At 39.6% G+C, this 20,216-nt stretch overlaps 1 protein-coding gene and 1 long non-coding RNA gene across 6 annotated transcripts in view; one reads left to right on the top strand and one right to left on the bottom strand.

The window, feature by feature from the left end:
* KMT2E (lysine methyltransferase 2E) overlaps window positions 1–15,471 on the bottom strand; it is a 65,481-nt gene extending 50,010 nt beyond the window's left edge. For 3 of the 5 annotated variants that reach the window (XM_009289056.2, XM_009289050.2, XM_019474590.1), the window contains exons 1-2: window positions 15,126–15,471; window positions 7,221–7,277 (exon numbers count right to left, since the gene is read on the bottom strand). The gene's annotated coding sequence lies outside the window, so the exon portion shown is untranslated. Of the gene's footprint in view, window positions 1–2,164; window positions 2,304–7,220; window positions 7,278–15,125 lie in introns of those variants that run through there. The other 2 variants (XM_009289053.2, XM_009289055.2) reach the window with 2 other exon arrangements.
* A 1,085-nt stretch (window positions 15,472–16,556) lies between these two features.
* LOC103906977 lies at window positions 16,557–19,433 on the top strand. The gene is made up of 3 exons (XR_658048.2): window positions 16,557–16,805; window positions 16,981–17,047; window positions 17,432–19,433. It is a non-coding gene; the product is annotated as an uncharacterized LOC103906977 (long non-coding RNA).
* Window positions 19,434–20,216: the final 783 nt, after the last annotated feature.

Consider the following 20,216-nt stretch of genomic DNA (forward strand, 5'->3'; position numbering starts at 1 on the left):
TTTGAGGGGAAAAAAAAAAAAGGTGGGGGGGGGCCTGTGTGTAACAGAGCCAAAATAAACTTCTTATCCTGCTGCAAGCTACTGAAATACATCTTTAAGCCTTAGTCAGAATTCACTCAAAAATTCTAAGAGACTAGTCTACGCTGAATAAACTCAGACTTGAGGAACTCAAATTTGTTTTGCCAAACAGCATTAAACAGAAGCTGTTTCATCTAAAAGGAAGCAGAACATGATTGTAATACTACCTCATTATTTTCTACCACCTTAAGATTTCAGATCTTCACCACACACAAAACCCTACAATGCTTTTCCTCTGCCTATAGTTAAGTACAGAAGAATGGAGGCAGTCACCAGCTCGCAATACCTACACAGACAAGTTAATTCAAACAAACACAGCTCATTATTTATGAGTAGCCATCCTCAACAAATTCCCATAATTGAGGCAGGGGGAGACCCAGGATAAATTCATTACACTATGCCCACTTATTAACAGAACTGTGACCTTGTAGGCCATCCAATGAACACCAGAGTGATGTCAGATTTGGGATGAAGGAAAATAATTGTTCTCTGTCATGTCAGAACCAGAAGTATTGCCATGACACACTAAAATATTCCCAGTATTTTTATTGGATTATACTACAAAAATTGGAAAGTTCAGAACAGAAAATAATTTTACCACTGGGGAACTTTCTTCCTTATCCATCTTAAAAGTGATTGCTTATCCTCTGAAGCTTGATATTTTTAGATGAGCCATAAAATACTATCTGCTATCATAATACGGTACTTTCCAATTTCTGCAAGTACCAGCTATTTCAAGTCATTATTCTTTCAGAATTCTGACAATCTGTCACCCACGGCCTTCTAAGAAACTGTTTTCATAGGTGCATTTTATTTAAGTAATTGGCCAGGAGGAGTGGAAAGAAGGATGTCAGAGAAGAAGTCTTCCTACAATCCAAGTAGATTATACACAGCTTACTGTTTAAGAAAGTCTTTCTTCAAGGAGTACGTGAATTTGAAAGTTAGAAAGACCACGCTGGTTTGTCCAGTCAATTCAGGGTCATTTAGTTAAAAGACACTATATAAAAACTGCTGGTCCAAAGTTCAATGATCAGTTCTTTATTGGGCGAAGCAGCTCATCTACCATACCTTAATCTCAACAGTAAAGGACCTCCAATTTTGTCAGGGCCCACTCTGTTCTTTTAGTGAAAATACACTGTAAGTGTTGAAAGAATTTGCCAATTTCTTAGATTCATCAGATTTTCTTCATCATCACCCTACCAGCACAGCTTTATTATATGAAAACACATTCCTTATTTGAAGAAATTTTGCTTTTATTTAATTGCAGTTAAAAAGTTTATCTTGCCCTAATAATACGATTTTCATCTTTAAAAACAAAAACCTTTTTGTTCAATCTGGTTAAAGCATGTATCTTGCGCAAGATCAGCCTCCTGCAAGAAACTTACCACACCTTACCATTCACTCACATTGTTTTACATTTTCTATGGCAGGGCATTTTTTTCTAGAGAATACACAGGAGCTTTTTGACTTAATAGCCATATCATGTCTAAAATATTTGAAGCCTCACTATACGTCTCATGATCCACTTTGTATGATACCAGAACCATTTTTTTTTAATGAATTGTGCTCTAACAACAGAAGTATAAAAGCACAATACATTCCAAATTGTACAAAGCCACATAGATGTATAAAGAACATCATTTATGCATTAAACAACAGAAAATAACTAACTTACTATCCCTGAGGTATTCCACTTACACAACATTATTCTGTGGTCTAACGAAGACCACGTTTCCTTTCTGCCATGTCCTTCTAAGATCAATTGTGTGACAGCAGAAGAAAAAACTTGACTTTTTCACTGGTACATGGAGGAGGAAAAAAAAACCCCAAATATAGAGGGGTCAGCTCTTGAATCAGAAGGTAAATAGGTAATCTCCTGAAATTACACCAGTATTTTTGAACCTAATCCTACAGGGTCCAAACATTCAGAAAAAAATCCAGTTGCTATGATCAGATGTTGGCAGAAAGGAACTCCAGGCCTACTTTAAGAGCATGTCTTTTTTTCCCCCTCCCTCCACTTGCTTCTTTGTGGGACCATCAAAAGCTATATAGAACAGTTTCAGGAAACAAGCAGATGATAGATCACCTAGACAGAAAGTACACTTGAAAAATAAGAACTTGAAGTCTAGCCAAGCTGTCCAGATGACTCCAACAAGGTTTCATAATCCCAGCCATCAATCATCCTCTAAGTGTCAAGAGTCCAGACAAATTCTTCCATGGCATTTTCCATTTAAGTTTCTTTTTGCTTCTTCTGTTTTTTTTTCTAAGAAGGTAGGAAAAATATTTTTTTTAAGACATTTAACTACTTTTACTTGCATTTTCTTTTATTGATTCAGAAACTGAGTTCCCAGTACTTATATTCAAACAGAAAGTAACAACATAAATCTGATCAGAGAACTCTGATTTACCTTTATTAATCATGAAGCATATTTTTCAAGCCAGAAGAAATGGAACAGTGCTTGCTGTACTGGGAAAGGTACAACTCACATAGTTATATGCTACATTGGTAGCTCACCTCTGCAAGACATTTAACCTTTTTTAAGAAGAGAAAGGGAAGAGGAAATAGGACTAAGCAACCTGCTAGAATCTTTGCTGTACGTGTAAGAACACTAAAGCTCTCCTCTGGATGCACAGATGCAAAACTTTTCATAAAAGTCAAAGAGGTGGTGGCAGCACCAGTGACAACTTTTTTGCCTTTGTGACAAAAAAATCCTAAAGACCAATTAATATATCAAGATAATATCATACACATTACAGCAAGATGGGGGTTTTTTTCATTTGTTTTGGTTTTTTTTTAAATCCACATTTACCCCTAACGCTACAAAAACCAAAGAGGGAAAAAATTAATTAAATCTGTTTTTACTGTTCTTCTTAGTACATCTGACAGCTTTTTACACAGACAGTGTCATTGTTCCTTGTCTTTCCTTCCCCATAAATCAATTTCCAGATTCTGTTGTCATGTGATAGATATTAAAGACAAAAAGAATTTAGAAGTTAGGGGAAAAAAAATCCACTATAAAAGTCAGGAATAGAATTCAAAGCAAGGTGCTATACAACATTTGCTTTCTAATTTATAAAGGGACATCAGTGAAATCATGAATTAAATTTAGGATTAAATTATTCCTTAGCTCAAATCTAAGAATTTTCCACATGCACAAAACACTACACTAATTTTAGTAAGTTGATCGCTAAATCAGTTCAAGTTTCTCACACCACTAGGCATTACAAAAATAGAGTCTTTTTGTTCCTGTTTTTATGACTTCAATATACACCTGAAGTTCTTCAATAATTTTTTCTAGCAATGGCCTCTATCAGTCACCACCACTCGACAATTACAAGATTAAAAAAAAAAAAAAAAAGTAGTTACATAGATTAGATGTTTCAAGACTTGGGGATTTCATCACAGAATGCCTCTGCAGAGAGAATTACCAAGGCCTCCCTAAATGCAGAGCAGAAGTTTAAGGGAGAAAAATCTAATTGTAACTAGATTAGCCTATAGTTAGGCTGAGTATTTCAAGAGAAGAAATAGTGCTGGTTTAAGATAAATATTTAGATTTTATACTGATGCATGCAACTTTACCTCAAAGTCCTTAACTAATGTCACTGAAGAAAGATAATATACTAACTAAATTACCATCTCTATACCATGTCTGCTCTGCATCTTCACAAGGTCTATATACAAAATATACGTAAGTAGAGGAAAAAAAAAACCCAATTAAAACCTTCTAACCTATCTACATATGCCAACTGTCTTTCCTTAAAAGCAAAATTATTTTGTAGTATGTATGTAAAGTTACATACATAAAAGGTAAAAGTGATAGTTTACCCATATTTAGTAAATTGAGTAACTGAAACATCTGAGAATAATTATCACTCCTGAACAACTGAAAAGTTAAAGCCTGTTTCCCAACTTATAGAGAAACAGGCAGTTCTCCCCATGTTTAAGCAGAGCTTATTTCCCCTAAGCACAAGTACAGAAGAGGCTCTCTTTTGCTAAACTAAGAGTACTGGTAAACCCATTGCCTCACACCCTTTAAATACAGGCAAAAAATTAGTAACAATTTCCTGGAGCAGTATTTAAGTATCAGAATACACACAGGCTACATAAAGATACATTTTTAGGGGATGTGTACAGATCTAAGGGAATTAACTTGAAGCTGAACAGATGAAACTGCTGAAACAAAGTGATCTGTACAGTCAATTTTCCACTCATGCATGGACCAAGGATGAAGAGGAAAGGTAAAGAAGAGTTATCCGATTTCCAGATAAAAATGATTCAGACATAAAATACACAAACTAGTTGCATGACAGTCTTAAGTCAAGCAAGACCTTTCAGTTCAACCAGCACATGATGCTAATCTGGTTGTAACTTCCAAGTCAATTTGAACATAAAAGCAATCTACCTGTACTCATACAACACTAAGCCCAAACCAAAACTCCAACTTCCATTTGCTCCCAGTAGAGAATTCATGCTACTGTGGGTCCACGTTGGCTCCACAGTTACACACGATCACTCTGAAACCAACTACAGTTTCCCATCTCAACAGGGTCTTTCGGGCAAGATGCAAAGATTTCCAAGATCGTACTACTGCTTTCAGACCTCTGCTGACTCCTGCTGATCTTGGTGTTAGTTGTTTATACAAGCCATCTCAGGTAATAGAGGCAAGTGACCAAAACGTAGTATTCTGTTTGATTTTCTTACCGCACCAGGAAAAATAAGTCTACAAAGTGTGCTGGTGCCTTCCTTGCCCTTAAAAATGCTTTCTTTATAAGGGGAAGTGGATAAAAATGTAGTTGAAGTGCTGGTACTTAACATAGCACACAGGAACATAGTTATGTACCTTAAAATTGAGACACCAAATCAAGCCTACTACATACACTGGAAAAAGGGAAAAACAGAATTTAGAGGACAAACACTTAAAAACATCTTCTACACATAAGCTGCCTTTTATTGAGCATGCAAACTAAACATTCTCCTCTTCCCTCCCCCGTTTACATCATATACATATACACGTTTTGCAATCATTAGCAAAAGCAATTCTTGTCATGCCTTCCTTCAGATTTACAGGCCAACAATTTTAACCTGTGGTCATGGGAACCACCTTTCCCACAAAGAAATCCACAAGAACGGACCTAAGAAAAGTTGATACACCTATGCCCTAGCACAATCTATACAGGAGAAATTTCTAAGTAAAAATGCACCTACAAATCCAGTGTGAAAACTACTGTCCTGAACTGTCACAGAGCCAACAAACTGAGCTTTCCTACTTGGCTTCCCTGCCTACAATCTTTTAACTTTTTTTTTTTTAATTTTTTTTTTTTTAAATTGGGGAAGGGGGTTTACAGGGAGAAGAGAGATGAAAACATTAAGAAAATTTTACTAGAAAATTGTATGTTTTGCTAAACTTCTACTTTCTACTACTGCTCTGAGCACTCGCGTCTTCTCTACACAATAGTTAGGTTATTTGGAAAACTAGTGATAGAAACTGACATTTTAATGGTATACTCTAGATATCCGTCAAATAGCGAACTACTCTGTGTGCGCATGCGTATGTATATATACCTATACATATGTATCGACACACATCTGGAAAAAATATATGCAGCATATATAAGTAGTAGAAATACATACATCAAAGTAATCTTAATATTTATTTATTGCTGGCTGTTTCTAAGGAGACAACACATCTTTAATCAGACCTAAAAGCCAAATACATGAATAAATGACTAATCTTACCCACAAAGAAGTTCTTTCTCTGTTTTCCCCAACATGCTCCACCATGGTATAGATTTTGCTAAGAGATTAGGAGGGATATCCAACCAAATGTTACACCACTACAGTTGCAGTATGAAGTATGCAGGCTTAGAAACAACTACAAGTCCAAATTCAGGCCTTGGCTACTGTCTGCTGCTCTCTATGGTAACCTAACAGGTAAGTTAGCAGTCTACTTCAAATTTGTGCTGAGACAAAAAAGGGTAGTAGGTAAAAATAAAACACAGTAGGCACGCTCAAATACAATATACAAATTAGGACCCATTAATGACCAACTCCTGCAAATCACGTAGAAGAAACAACTTGTTCTAAAAGAAATCTGGTTTCCCATATATTTGTCGCTTGTGCCCAAACATTCCCACCAACCTAATGTTCTCTATATCCCTCTCAGCAATATCTTCCTCCCCATCTTCCTCATCACCGTATCAACTGGTCCTGGCCTCACTCACAAGCCCCTCAGTAACCTCCTATGCCATCCACACTGATCTACACATTGTCAGTAGTCAGGTCCACCTCACCTCCTTCTCACATGCCCTGTCAGCCAGACAAAAAAAAAAGTACCTCCTATGGCCGGTTTTGAGTTACACACATGACAGATGATGGCTAAAGTCATTATGTTTCCTCTCCCTCCTTCTCCCAGGACACTGCTCATAGCTGCCTCTTTCCATCCCCTTTTGGATCTTCATTAAGCTTCAGAGATCTCAAGGGTACTAAGTTCCTAATTCTATCAAATTTTTGGTTTTTAAGCTACTGATTGTACTGACAGAGACCAACTTATTTAAGAAACATGGCTATTACAGCCAAACTACTACAGGGTAAGGCTCCTCCTCCTACTCTGCTTTTAATCCAGTGCCAATATAGAGTAAGAACAAGCATGGTGAAGTAAGGAGTTCATTAGCATATTATACACATCCTGATACAATAAATACAGGACTTTACATTCAACAAAGACCTCAGTCATGTTTGGAATGACAGCCAAATTTCATTAATTAGTCTTGAGTTTGGGATCTAGAACAAAGAAGAAAAATAACCCGCCTCCTCCACGGTATTCAAGATTCATGCATAAAAAACTTGGGGTTCCATCAGGTAAGTATCAATTCTTCAGTATACAGGTCATTACATGCATTACACCAACTCTAGTCAGTGGAGAGAAAGCTGCCCTTTTAAGTATAAACGTAGAATCAGGCTGTCAATTAGCAAAGTTTCTGCCATACAGAAGAGCTAGTTTCCACTGGCCGTAGGCTATCTTCCCTTTACTATCTGGTCTAAGAGTGCTCTTCCTGTGTATTCCTGAAGTAGTGATGGAAAGCGACCTGTCTTCCTCAAATATTTATGCCAGTCCATTAAAACATGGAAGACTTCCCCTTACCTCTTCTCTCTCTTCACTCCTTTTCTTCTCTCAGTGGAAGTTAGACAAAATATGGGACTAGGAAGAGAAAAAGAATGAGTGGTAGAAGGGAAATAAAGGTAAATGCAGTTACAGAAAGAAGAATTAGCTTATTGAACAGAAATCTATCAAAGCAGCAGCAAGCAGAGCTATACAGAAAAATACCATGCCTACAGATTTTAGTTTTTATATTTACAGAAATCAACCCCCAAAATTGAACATTAACTGCCAATCACTTTATGTCTCTTAAGTTTACTAAACACCTGCCATACTTCTTAAAATAAACCACACACAAAAAGGCCTATCTGTTAAAACATTATCAATCATTTGAGCTGGAGAGTCAATGAATTAAAAAGTATAAGACAAGTACAGCACATGAAGAAGAGTAAGAGAAAAAATTACTTTTTGATAGCAATATTGCTTATTGCTTGGAGAAGTATATACTAGCTACCTAACATTAGTGTGTTATACTATATCACTGAGAGATGTAAAATTCCTTTAAATAGAAATTCAAAGGTTAAGAAAACAAATAAAGTAGTTTCCCAGTAAAAAGATCTTGGCATTAAGTTATTCTTCATATCAGCTGTTTTACGGAAAACATTTTTCTCCATCTACCGAAGTGGTAAATAACTGTTGATTAAACTTACACAAAATGCCTGTATGTGACTTAACCAATTATTCTGCAAGAAAACATTATTTACACCTGTTACCTTATTATTCTTGACAAATATTTCAAAATATAAAGTGTTTCTGCAAGTACATACAGTCCACATTCTGTAAGAATACTCTAAGTCATGTCTACAACTGTAAGGGCTAAAGATCTTGGCTAAGTTATTCTTCATATCAGCTGTTTTACGGAAAACATTTTTCTCCATCTACCGAAGTGGTAAATAACTGTTGATTAAACTTACACAAAATGCCTGTATGTGACTTAACCAATTATTCTGCAAGAAAACATTATTTACACCTGTTACCTTATTATTCTTGACAAATATTTCAAAATATAAAGTGTTTCTGCAAGTACATACAGTCCACATTCTGTAAGAATACTCTAAGTCATGTCTACAACTGTAAGGGCTAAGTATATTCATTTTTTATTAAATGTAACAGTATACCTCATGGTGATTCAGTCACTGGAAGACCTAAATTCTAAGGCCCAATATTCCTCCCAAGAAGGTGGCTTTTTGGCAGGGGCAAACGTGGTTACAAACACATACTTGTATTGCCTTCAACAATCTAAATATTTTGCTGGCTTCATGACATCAAATAAAAAAATTCATTTATGGTTTTTTTTTTTCTATGCTGCTTAATAAGACTTGGGAGTCTACTGTAATTATTAGATACGTACTACACAAGAAGTAAATTCTTTTGACTTATTTGAAGTCTGACATTTCAGCTAAGCAAACTTCTATTCTGACATGTTTCCACTTAGGTGGATTCCAAAAACTAGTTCCCCTGTTTTATCAGTGGCATTTGACTTACATGAATAGCACAAAAGCACTTCTACTTTTACTTGTGGAAGCAGTTTGTAGACATTCACCTAATCGTTATACTTGTGCCTAGGAATCTAAACACAAGCAAGTCAGAAAGTTGCACTCTTTCAAACAGAACTCTTAGCAGTTAGAAGAACTCATGTAGTTTTAACCACAGTTCAACCTGGACTTGGTAACAACTTGGCAATATTTCAATGTTCTTTAAGATTTTGGGAGGAAGAGGGCAAGAGAGGGTGAGGGAACAGATGGAGGGGACTATGTCATGTTCAAGGACAGCCAAAAAAATACGGAAGTTTAAGATCAAAAGATCTGTCCTACTTTCAGGAAAACAAAAAACATTTTATTTTCAATTGCAATTATCTTGTAAAACTATATTGACTGATTTGTGTTAGGAAATTTAAATTCCATGCATTTGTAACTTTATACCTTTGTGTTTTCAAAGGAGATCTCAGTATGTATTTTAAATTGTAGTAACAGAGATATGAAATACATCATCTTAGAATAAACACAAGACAGACATTCTGCCCAGCAATGGAAGGACAAAACAGAGCTTTTAACTTTCAATACTACTGCCACACAGAAGGGGAAAAAAAGATGTAGTTTGTCTTTTATTTGTCTTCCAGTACAGAAGATGTGATTGGAAAGAGACAGCAGAGAATGATTATAAAAAAACCACTACAGTCATTCATAAAAATCCTGCATAATGATATTAAAGAGTAAGGTTCCCATCAAGTGTTTCTACCCTAAGCAAAAAAAGAGCAATTAGCTGTATTATTTGGTAAAGCATCTGAGGGAGGAACCTTATCCTTATAACCAGTAAAATAACTACTGTATTGTTTATCAGTTTTATATAAAAGTATTCACATTTCTTTCACAGTTCTAGAATGATAGTTTTGGAAACCAAATGAGAGGTGTTATCTCTCTATACCTTCCCCAAAAGCTATAAATAAGCTACTGTAATTCTTAGGTCTTCACCTTCAGTTTAAACATTCCTCATTGGAAAAGTTTCTTTCAACCAACAGTTAAGACAGGATTAACTGTCTAGACTTGAAATATCATCCGTCTTGTGATATGATTTTAAACACAGCCCCATTATAACCATACTAATTAGGAGTTAGCTCCTTTTGTCTACTCAAGGCAAGTTAAGAGCATCACCCACTGTTAAAGAAAAAAAGTATCTTTAGACCTAGTCAAGTTAGAAGAGTTAAAGAGTAATGATCACTGAACCAATTTAAATATTCAGAGCTCCTCAATGTAAAAGATCCAAACCTACCATCCTGTATACATTTTAAATTCTCACTTTGTAAATATAGGATATTAATTTCATCACTTTCTATGACTGATGAAATAACCAACAATGGACAATAGATTATAGGTCCTCCTTCTTAAGTTGTAATATAAAGTACAATAACGTCATTAAAATCTAGTCTTATCATCTTGTCTTTGAACTTGACGGTAATTTATTTTTGAGATAAAGATATAAAAGTGAACGATTACCTAGACTATGATGGCATAAAACAATACACAAAACACAACCACAAATGAGAATAAAAAAAAAGCTTTTCTAAACCTGAGCCTGCACTATGACATTTTAATATCTACACCTATCGAAAATGCTAACTTAAAGATAAATTCTAAAACTAGGATCAATACTATTTTGGCATTCCCACACTTAGCCTGATTTGCAAAACTACTGGTCCCTTGCAAGTCTCACCTAAGTTTTACAACACTGCATCTCCATCTAAGCAGTGTATGAACTATCACATGAAAGGAGAGATAGCACTCTTACTTAAAATATGCAAAACTAACAAACGCATTTTACTTGCACTAGATGCAATCTGTGCGTTACTTTAATATAATCTTCATTCGTACTTTTGAAACACAACTTGAGTGGACACTGTGATTTACCATAGTTCTTGCCAAATATTTTAATTTAAAAAAATAAAAGATAAGAAAGCACTGAAGTCAGGCATGTTAAAAAAATACTTTGTACAACAAAACTGTCTTCAAAGGTTTATAGATAACCTTAATTATCAAAATTTTCTAACAACCAGCAGAACTTAAAATCTTGCCCATTTCATTAATACCACATTAAGATTTGTAAGAGGAAATAAAAATAATCTCAGTATCTCCTAGCAAGTATATGAAACCTTGACAAGGTTTCTTTTAAATAACTTGTTTGTTATGCCTTAAAGGTAACAACAGTTTTGTCTTTGAACACAACTATAGCAGGGTTTTTTGTAGTATGAAGGTCATAAGCAGAATTTTGGATCCTCAAAGAGATTAGGTTAACTTTTGTGGGTACGATTCTTTGGTTAGTAAGAAAATTTGGACACTGATGTAGTTCGAAATATTCATCTTGCACCATTCAAAAGCCCGCTACAATTAATATTTTAAATAATCCAGAACTCGGAAGAATAAAAGTATTTTTTTTTCTTAATCCACATTCTACATATGCTGAAACTTTTTTTCCCCCCCCAGAGATGCCTTAAGTTTCATTCTTAGCAGTAAATCAAAACTACTATTTGCACAGTGGAAACATTTAAACACTGTACCTGTTCCAAAAACACTGTCCAACAAAATTTGCTTTTGAGAGATTCACAAATGCTCGTTTGTATGGAAGTCACAAGGCCAGTAACATAGATGAACTTCTTTAGGATCTCTCCAGAAGCCTGAATTGGGTTTTATTCTATATCTTTACCAATCTAGAACCCTCTCCCATCAATTTTGTTAGAATTTTACATGAAAACAGCAAAATACTTTCATTAAACCTTAATTTACATTAATCTGTTTAGAACAATGCCACGATTCTACAGTTACGTACACCACTCCTTAACTAAGTCCCACAAATAGTCCTTACTAAAATTAGTATTAGCACGCATGCAAAATTAAGACTGTCCTTAAATCAAACTGAGATCAGGACTAGAGAGACACTACAGCCTTCAGTGTGACAACGACTTCTGTATTTGTTGCTTTCCAACAGAATATTAACAGCTGTGTGTGCTAAGACTATACCAGAGATATGAGGTAATGCAACTCCTAAAAGTAATCTGAGTTTTAGTGCTAAGAGAAACTTTCCCTAGATATAGTCTAAAAAGCCAGTGTTATTTCCCCTCTGAAATTACCCAGATGGCAAAAAAGCTCACCCAAAAGTCTGAGTGACAGTTAAGCAGATTTTTCCTTCAGATATGAAAAGCTTGAAGATACAGAACGGTTTTAGAACTACAGTCCTTATTACTGCATTTGTAACACAATGTTTGTAAATCAGGAATGTCTCTTGAAAAAAAGAAATTTAGATTTCAAACCTCCCCTCTTTCAAGTTTTTATTAGTTTTGGGGGGGTATTTATTTTTTTATGAATATACTTTAACATATCAACATCAATGGAGTTAAAAAATAAAGGCAGAGTTACCTTTGTAATATTGTCTCCTTAAAACAAATCACTGATCTGTTTTTACAAATGGAGAAACTGAGTCACAAAGGCAAACTGACTCACTAAAACTCATACAGGAAAACTCTGGAAGATCTCAAAATTCCCAAGAGGTTCTTAGTGCATAAAATTTGCAATCTGTAAGATAAGCTGTAAAATTTGAGTGTAAGTATTTCAATCTTTGGGTTTATTTCATACCACCACCACCCCCCGAACACTTTTTGTAACATGTAAAAAATAATTTTCTTTTAATTTTAATCCTGAATCATATGTTTGCTTGAGAACATGACTGCGGCCATGCAGTTAGAGGGCTACACAGCTCTGTAGTCTAAGTCATAATGTTAAAAAAATTATTCACAACAGGAACTTTAAACCTAGGGAGAGGAAAGAAAAAGGCAAAAGGTTTCAAAAAAGGCCCATACATACACTCTTTAGAATGTTATTCATGTACTTGTTAATAAACAGAGTAAGACATGGTTTATTAAAAAAAATAAAATCTATACGAATAAGGAAGTTTTGATGGGAGCATGCATTACTGGACTATTAACGCATCACTTGGTGGTTGAAATCACTCAGCCTTTGGCTTCAAAACACACGAAAAGCATGCATTAACAACACTCTAAAAGTCTTACTATCTTATTGTTCAACTTCAGGTATACCTTAAACCACACATCAGTGCTTCTAAACGGTATCTAAATTAAAATTCTTCAGAGATTGGAGACAGTTTTGCCATTTCAATACCTCACTTTTGATTGTTTAAATCCAGAAGGTTCCAAAGCTATACTAGAATAGGAATTCATACCTCATTAAACCAAGGACAAGATTAAAGACAGGCATCCAAAAATAAAAAAAAGTGAAAATTTTTTTGTTGTTGTTGCTTAAAACGTACAGTTTGCAGCCTCCATAGTTTGTATCAGCATGCACTACACCAAATAATAAATCCTTGTGACCTCCCTTCCCCCCACCCAAACGTATTTATAGTGGTGATACTAAAAGGTTCATATTTCATTTAGGAAAAAAATTATAGAGGTTAGGAACTGCACTTTCCCTCAGTATTTGTATGTGTATTACCACATATACAATTTATACAGCAATATACAAAACAAACTGAAGAAAAAAATGTAATACCAAGATTACATGCTGGCAGAAAAAATTCCGTGTCTTAATAAAGTAACAGGTTATAATCTTGCATGCATTATTTCCCTAAGTATTAAGTTATTTTAGTATTCTCAAACTATGAATACATAGAATTACTACCCCGATGTCCAGCAAAGGTATTTCCTGGAAGGTGAACATGACGTTCACAAATGTGATTCCACAAAGAATTTAGCTAACTCTTTTAGTGATCTTAATCCACTACTTATTTTGACAAATATTACTGCTTTTATGTCGTTAATAGAACGGACAGATGTACAGTATCCATCACAAACGCAGGAGCTTTTCCAAATTATTAAACCGACATACATATCACCTTACACCAACGTATACACACCCCTCAAAGAAGCTGCTTGAGTCTGTTGCCTCTTTCCACCCCCCTTTTCCCCGACAAGAGTGGTCTAGTTCACTTGCCTTTCACACACATAACCAATAAAATTAATCAGCTGGAACACAGCATTTTTAAATCGCAGTAAAGTCAAGAGATCTTTTGTACGTTATTTGAAGGGAACAGTCTTTTCATTTAAACATAAGACGACTCTAATATGCTGCAGACAAACGCACTGCATGGGGTGTGGAGGACCCGAGCTGATTAGATTACCACAACATCAGCCTGAGGCCGCCATTTTTAGAATCTCTAAAGGACAAAAGAGGGAAATTAAAAAATTTGCTCCCCATTTTTTGAAAAGTAACTTTAAAAGTATAGCGATTATAATCAATTAATCATGTATTATAAGTACAGCCATGGATGTCTCTTTCTTTTCTCTGATCTGAGCCCTGAATAACAAAAACGTTTCATTATTATTCCTTTAAGGTACTGTAAATAAACAGACTAACACATTCCTAAATCTAGATGCAGCACTAAACTTCTGCTTTTAACGACACGTAGTATGTACCATTTTAGGGACCTCAGGGCTTTTAGCCACGGCACATTCCCTAATGGCTGAGTATGGGGGAATACAGGACCTTTATAATCATGCTATATTATGTTTCTCTACCCTATTTAGTACTACACAGTGAACCGTTTGTTTCTCCTCCCCTATGTCTGCAGCAATAGGGTCCACCCCACCAATATTTATTTCTTTAAGAAAGAGATTGAAATATGCCACCCAAGGAACACGAACACTGGCTGCAGAAACTAAAGCAAGAAAGGGATGCACCAATATAACTACTTACACCCTCAAGAAAGGGGGTGGAGAGAATGATCCCCTTTAAAATTGGCTCAGAAACTCTTGAGGACTGCTTTCCGTTTGTCCAGGTTACACCACGGAGCGGAGATACTAGCAGGGAGGGAGGAAAGCAGGCGGGGGTGTGGAAGGCAGAGAGATTAGGCCTATAACGAGCCATTTTAGTACCACAAAGCAAAAATATACAGGATGAAGGAAGAGAATAGGTTTCCCTAAGCTTCATAAAACTCAATACGCAGTCCCGATAACATACATACCCGTTCTTAAAATCACCAGTCTAAGGAAGCTTATATTGTCACATAATAGCCCCTTTTGGCTCTTTTTCCAAGCATAATGCATAAATCTGGCATAACCGCCAAAAAATTCTCCTCAGCTCCTCCAGTTACAGTAACCCGCCATATTCACAAGATATAGCGACAGCCTGCCATTTTTTAACCAAACCCCACAAAAGGAAAAACAAATTCAAGGCAACTTAAACAGAATTTCAACACACTTCAGGGTGGAAGAGAGTTATACTCGCACCGGGGGCAATGAGACGTTCCCGTCGCATTTCACTCCCTTTTTGCCACCCCCCTCCCCAAAGCACCCACAGCAGAATACGCTGGTAATAACCAAAGACTCACCTGTAATGGTCACAGGCCAGGCAGCAGGACCCCTCAGCTGAGCCCCTTCTCTGTCCCAACCAAAACAATGCAACAGCCCCACTGCGGATATCCTACCCTAGGCAGGACTCAACCCTCAGCAGGCTCTGGTAAAAGAAAGAAAAGGGAAAGAAAGGAAAGAGGAGACCCCCCCTCCCCCCAAACCTAGCTCAGTGCGCAGAACCCTACAGGGACCAGCTCGGAAGCGCCTTTGCCTTGGGACCTGTGTACAAACCCCACTGCCGCCGCTGCTCCCGTGTCTCCCTCCTTTCAGCCTCCTACGCTCCCTTCTATGTCACTGCCTCTCTCTGGGAAAATGGCGTCCGCTCTCCCCTCCCTCCCACTGCACGGGGCTCACCCGCCCCGCCTGGCAGGGGCAGGGTTACCAAAGCGAAGCCAAACAGCCGCCATTTTGCTTATGGGCTGGGAGTGCAGCTTGCGCCCGCCGAGCCCTCAGTGTCCATTTTGCAACAGCGCTTTGCTCGTTACGCTGAACGGTTCGGGTCTGGGCGCGGCCGAGACACCAGACTGCGGCAAGGGCTGGGCAGGGGGGCTGTGAGGAGGTGTGGAGGGAAGTAGGGCAGCGGAGGAGGGGCGGCTGCAGCTGGGGCTGGTGCCGGGGGCGATCCGCAGCCCCGGAGGCGCAGACCGCGGGGGAGGGGCAGGGGCTCCGACCCAGGCTGTTGTGGAACCGAACGCGGGCGGGAGGATGTCTGACTCAGAACTGCATCCTCTGAGGCAGAAACGCCAGAACTCCCTCCTTTGCTGTTCTCCCCCCCTCCCCACCTCCGGCTTCCTGCTCACGACCGTCGTTACTCTCAGCGTACCGATTCTCTACGAATCTCGACCTGAGGAGTAAATTTTCGCCACAAAGTACGCGAAAAGCTGGGCAGACCCGCCGGCTCTCGCACACGCAGAGGAACTTACTTGAGGGGCGGGGAAGAGGGGGGCGAGAGAGGGGAGGGAACGGGAGCTTTGACTGAAACCGTTCAGGGCGATGTGGAGGTTTTGACTAAGTCTCTCAATAAGACACTTGAGGCTGAGAATCTTCCCCGAAGCATTTAAGGCTCATATATAAGGCAAGTGGGAGAGAGCTGCTTTTATTAACGCGAGTGGGACAGCACTAGCTGAAGGCGTTTCGTTTCTGCAGGGAACGAGAGGAGCAGTGAACGAGCCTAGTTTCCCCTTTAGGGAACGGCCCTTGGGGAGCAGGTATGGTCTGCTTTTATCCGGACCAGCGGGAGCTGGCAAAGCGAGAGGCTCGCTCAACGTTCCGGGGCAGACGCAGCCTCTGCCGTTTGTACCGAGCTCCTGTTCCTTTCGCCATATCCCCTCCCAGCTCCTGTTCTGCCCGCGCACCGCCCTGCCTTCCCTGCCCGGCTTCAGCCCCTCCAGCGATATGGCTGATTGAGGGAGGGGAGGCGGCGGCTGGGGTTTCGTTCGACGCCCACCAGGGGCTGAGCGAGCCTCCTTCAGTGCGCAAACTCGGGGCACCAGATAAAAGCTGGGCTGGCAGCTCTTACCTTGCCTCGATGGAGCCGCCACAATCGGGTGACTGGAGGAGCAGTTAGCAGCAGCGCCATAGACTAGCGTCCCCCCACACCCTGAGCAGAGAGAGTTTGGGGCTCTAAACAGCTGCTGCTGCGGCAGGAGGGAGCCGAGGTGAAGGGATCTGCTAGCTGGTTGGACGCAGAGGAGGCGGCTGTAATGGGGCATTGAGTCTGAGGGAGGAGGGGGGCGATTAAACGTCTTGTGATCACGGCGGAGTCTATGGGTATTTTTTCCTGTCTAACTCTTCTGTGCGTGTGTCTCTGTTTCTCCCTCTCTCTCTCCTTAGGGTGCTTGCCTGGGGCTGCTCGCTCGGGTTCTGCCTGTTGTTGCGCGAAATGGCGGCTGGCGTCTTGGTGGGTTTGGTTGTCGGTTTTTTGTGTAGTTTTTTTTTTTTTCCTTCCCCTCCTATTCCCCTCCCCCCACTTGTGCCTTGGCTGCGGCTCCGCAGCGAACCGCGGCGGAGACTGAGTCAGGAGGGGGGCGGGAGCTGCGCGGGAGCCAATAGCGAGGCTGGCCGGGCTAGTCCGGCGCGCCCTGATTGGCTGGCGCTGACATCATCCTGCAGCAGGGGCAGCCGCAGCTGGGCAGGGTTGGGGAGCTGCCGGGGGAGGCTGGTGCAAAGGGAGAAAACGGGCGCCATGATCCCAGCGCGAGGGAGGACTTCACGGGCGGGGGATCCCCGAAGAGCTGGTGAAGAGGAAGGCAGGAACAGGCCTTGGCTTCTCCTTCCCAAACAGCGCCGGGGCTGTGAGGAGAGGAGCGGGGGAAGAGTGAGAGAGGAGCAACTCGTGCCTGCTTTTGTAACTGCGTCAGTACAAGATGGCGCAGGGTCTCCCTGGAGAGGGAAGGGAGTTGCACGTCCGCCGGAGGTCATGTGACCGTGTTGCATTCTTGTGGGGTTTGGCTGCAGACCAAGCTGGCTGAGGCGGCGGCGGCAGCCCGGGAGAGTCCGTGCTTCCCTCCCCCTCCCCGCACAATGCCGTCGGTGCCGCGTTGGTTCCCATTTCCCTTCCCCCATTAGCCTTGTGCACGAGGGTGTAGCTGCCGCTGAGGAAGGTTCTCGCTTCTCTCCTTATTCTCCACCCATCTCCAGGGTGTAGCTGCTCTTGGGGGGAAGCTTTCCATTCCGCCCCCTCTCTGCGTAAGGCTTTACCCACCGCAAGGGAAAGTTCCCCCTCGGCGCCTACTCACTCCGCCCGAGTGTGGGAGCAGGCGGTGCGCGGCTCCTGCGCTGGGCCTTCCAGCTGCCGGGTGTACTAACGCAAATGCCACCCGCTCTCGGTCGGCTTCCCCTTCTCGTGTACGAGAGCACTTTTATCTGTAAGTTAGGTTCCCCGGAATCATAGAATGGTTCTTACTGAGTAACTTGCTGAAAAAGTCGGTTTGAGCGATGTTTAAATGATCTCATTAAAACAGCTGAGGAAAATGTACAGGCTATGCCGAGTTGTTCTTCTGACGAGGAGGTCGTCGCATTTCCAGCGTTGCTTTGCCGGGGGTACGGCGGGGGGCCTATGGAAAAATCTGCAAGCTATTAATGACTTTATTTTATTTGAAGAGAATTTCGTTATGGAAAAACGGATCGATATTCTTTTATTTGTATGTTGTTGGATCCTGTTGTAGGAGTTGAGCAGCTTTTCTATGGGGTAATGTGGTGTGTATTACAAAGTTAGGCCACAGATGGCCTGCATCTTTAACACAGGGATTTAAGTATATACTTAGTGCAAATGAAAACTATGGTATGCAAATATCGTGAAGATGCCCCGTGTCTGTCTTTCTGAGGTTCATAGGAAAATGAACTTGTCACACAGGTCTGGGTAGGCTTGGAAGCTTGGCAAATATATTTTCTGGGTCTCTTTTAATTTCAATATTCTGATGGGGGGAAGTGAAAAATGTATGTTTTCCAATCCTAACACTTTTATTTAAGGAATGCAACTCGTGTTACTGTTTGGGTGGGGTTCTCATGTTTTCAGAGCAATTCGGTGCTAGTTCCCATGTCTTGTTCTTGTATGGCAGGGTGTAAGTTTAGCCTCTGCATCTAACCCAACGAACAAATTAACAGTTAAAATTGCTGATGCTTTAAGGGTGGTCGTTTGTTCCATTTAGAAATGTTTCATAGCACTACTTCTGTTCTCAGTCTGTCCCCAGATAGATGTGAATCTTTTTTTTTTCTTTTTTCCTCCACAGTAGTAATCTGGTGGGGGATAAAGCTTGAATATTTGGTGAATGTGTTGTATGAGAACTACTGGAATGAAAGTAGCTGAGTATATGACTAATATAGAAGACTCCTATATAATAGACGCTACTTAATACGTGTTACATAAATAATATGGTGAGGTGGAGTCTAGTTACATAAGAACTGACTGGGAACTTGGGAGCTACTGTAAGTAGTCCATATGAGTTGCAGATACAGCCTGTAGGGCTTCTGTGTGTTGTTGGAGGAGGGGTAGAAGAACAGGATTGGAAGCATCTAATAGTGCTACATTTTTCCTTTGTAGGTCATATAAAGGATACCGGGAAAGAAATGGAGGAGACGGTAATTAAGGATGACACAGTGTGAAGCTCTCGAAAGTTTGAAGTCTCATTTGAGCTTTTAGGATATAAGCTCTGCTTCCTAAAAGAACAGCCCCCCCTTTTTTTGAGCGTCAGGTGGTGGCTCTTGGCAGAGCATTGCACCAACTAATTTTGTTCTGTGCAGACTAAAGAGCAGGATTCTTAAGTCCTAGAGGTTGATAGGCACTTTTTCTAAAAAAAAAAAAAAAAAAAAAAAAAATTACTGCAAATGATGTTATGAGGAGGCAGTTGGTTTGTTGACCAAATGTTTAAGTGACTGGATTACTGATTCTTCTTGTGTAGGCACAGCATGACACAAGGTAAATACTCCCTTTGTAATGGAAGCTTCCAGAGAGGCTTTCTGTGTACAATGATTCTTTTGATACAGGACAGATTTATTTGGGACCTGACATTGTGAATATTTCCTTGCAGATGTGTTAAACGAAGAACATTAATTTGAACTGAAAATGAGGAAAAAAACACATTTCTATTTTATTAGTACTTGCATTTAGGCATGTATTCCATAATTACGAAATAAGGAGTAGTTGCCTACCTCACTGTAAGGGGGCAGTTTGAATGCTTATGTTATAGAGTAGTTTATATAGAATACCTGGAAATCAAAAGCTTAACTATGGCAGCTAGAGCTTTAATTCTTAAAGCACCCTTTTAGGTAGCTCACATTAATACCAGATTTTGCTTTGAAAACGAAGAAGTGAAATACTTTAAAAGTTCTCTGTGTAACTGGTAGCTTATCACAGCAGTATTTGAATTGAGGTGTCTCTATGCTTTTATGCAGCTGTAGATGTGAAGGCAAGTTTTAATGAGCTCTTAATATTGTTTGTTTGTTTCAAGGTTATTCTACTAGCTGTTCTCAGGGAAGCATTATTAGTTATCTTCAAAGAAGCAGTGACTCCAGCAGTGTTGCAGTGCAGTCTCAAAACAATGTCTAATGCATTCTGAATTACTTCAGCT

The sequence above is a fragment of the Aptenodytes forsteri genome, unplaced genomic scaffold, assembly GCF_000699145.1.
Source record: "Aptenodytes forsteri isolate BGI_AS27 unplaced genomic scaffold, ASM69914v1 Scaffold137, whole genome shotgun sequence".
In the NCBI taxonomy this organism is placed as follows: domain Eukaryota; kingdom Metazoa; phylum Chordata; class Aves; order Sphenisciformes; family Spheniscidae; genus Aptenodytes; species Aptenodytes forsteri.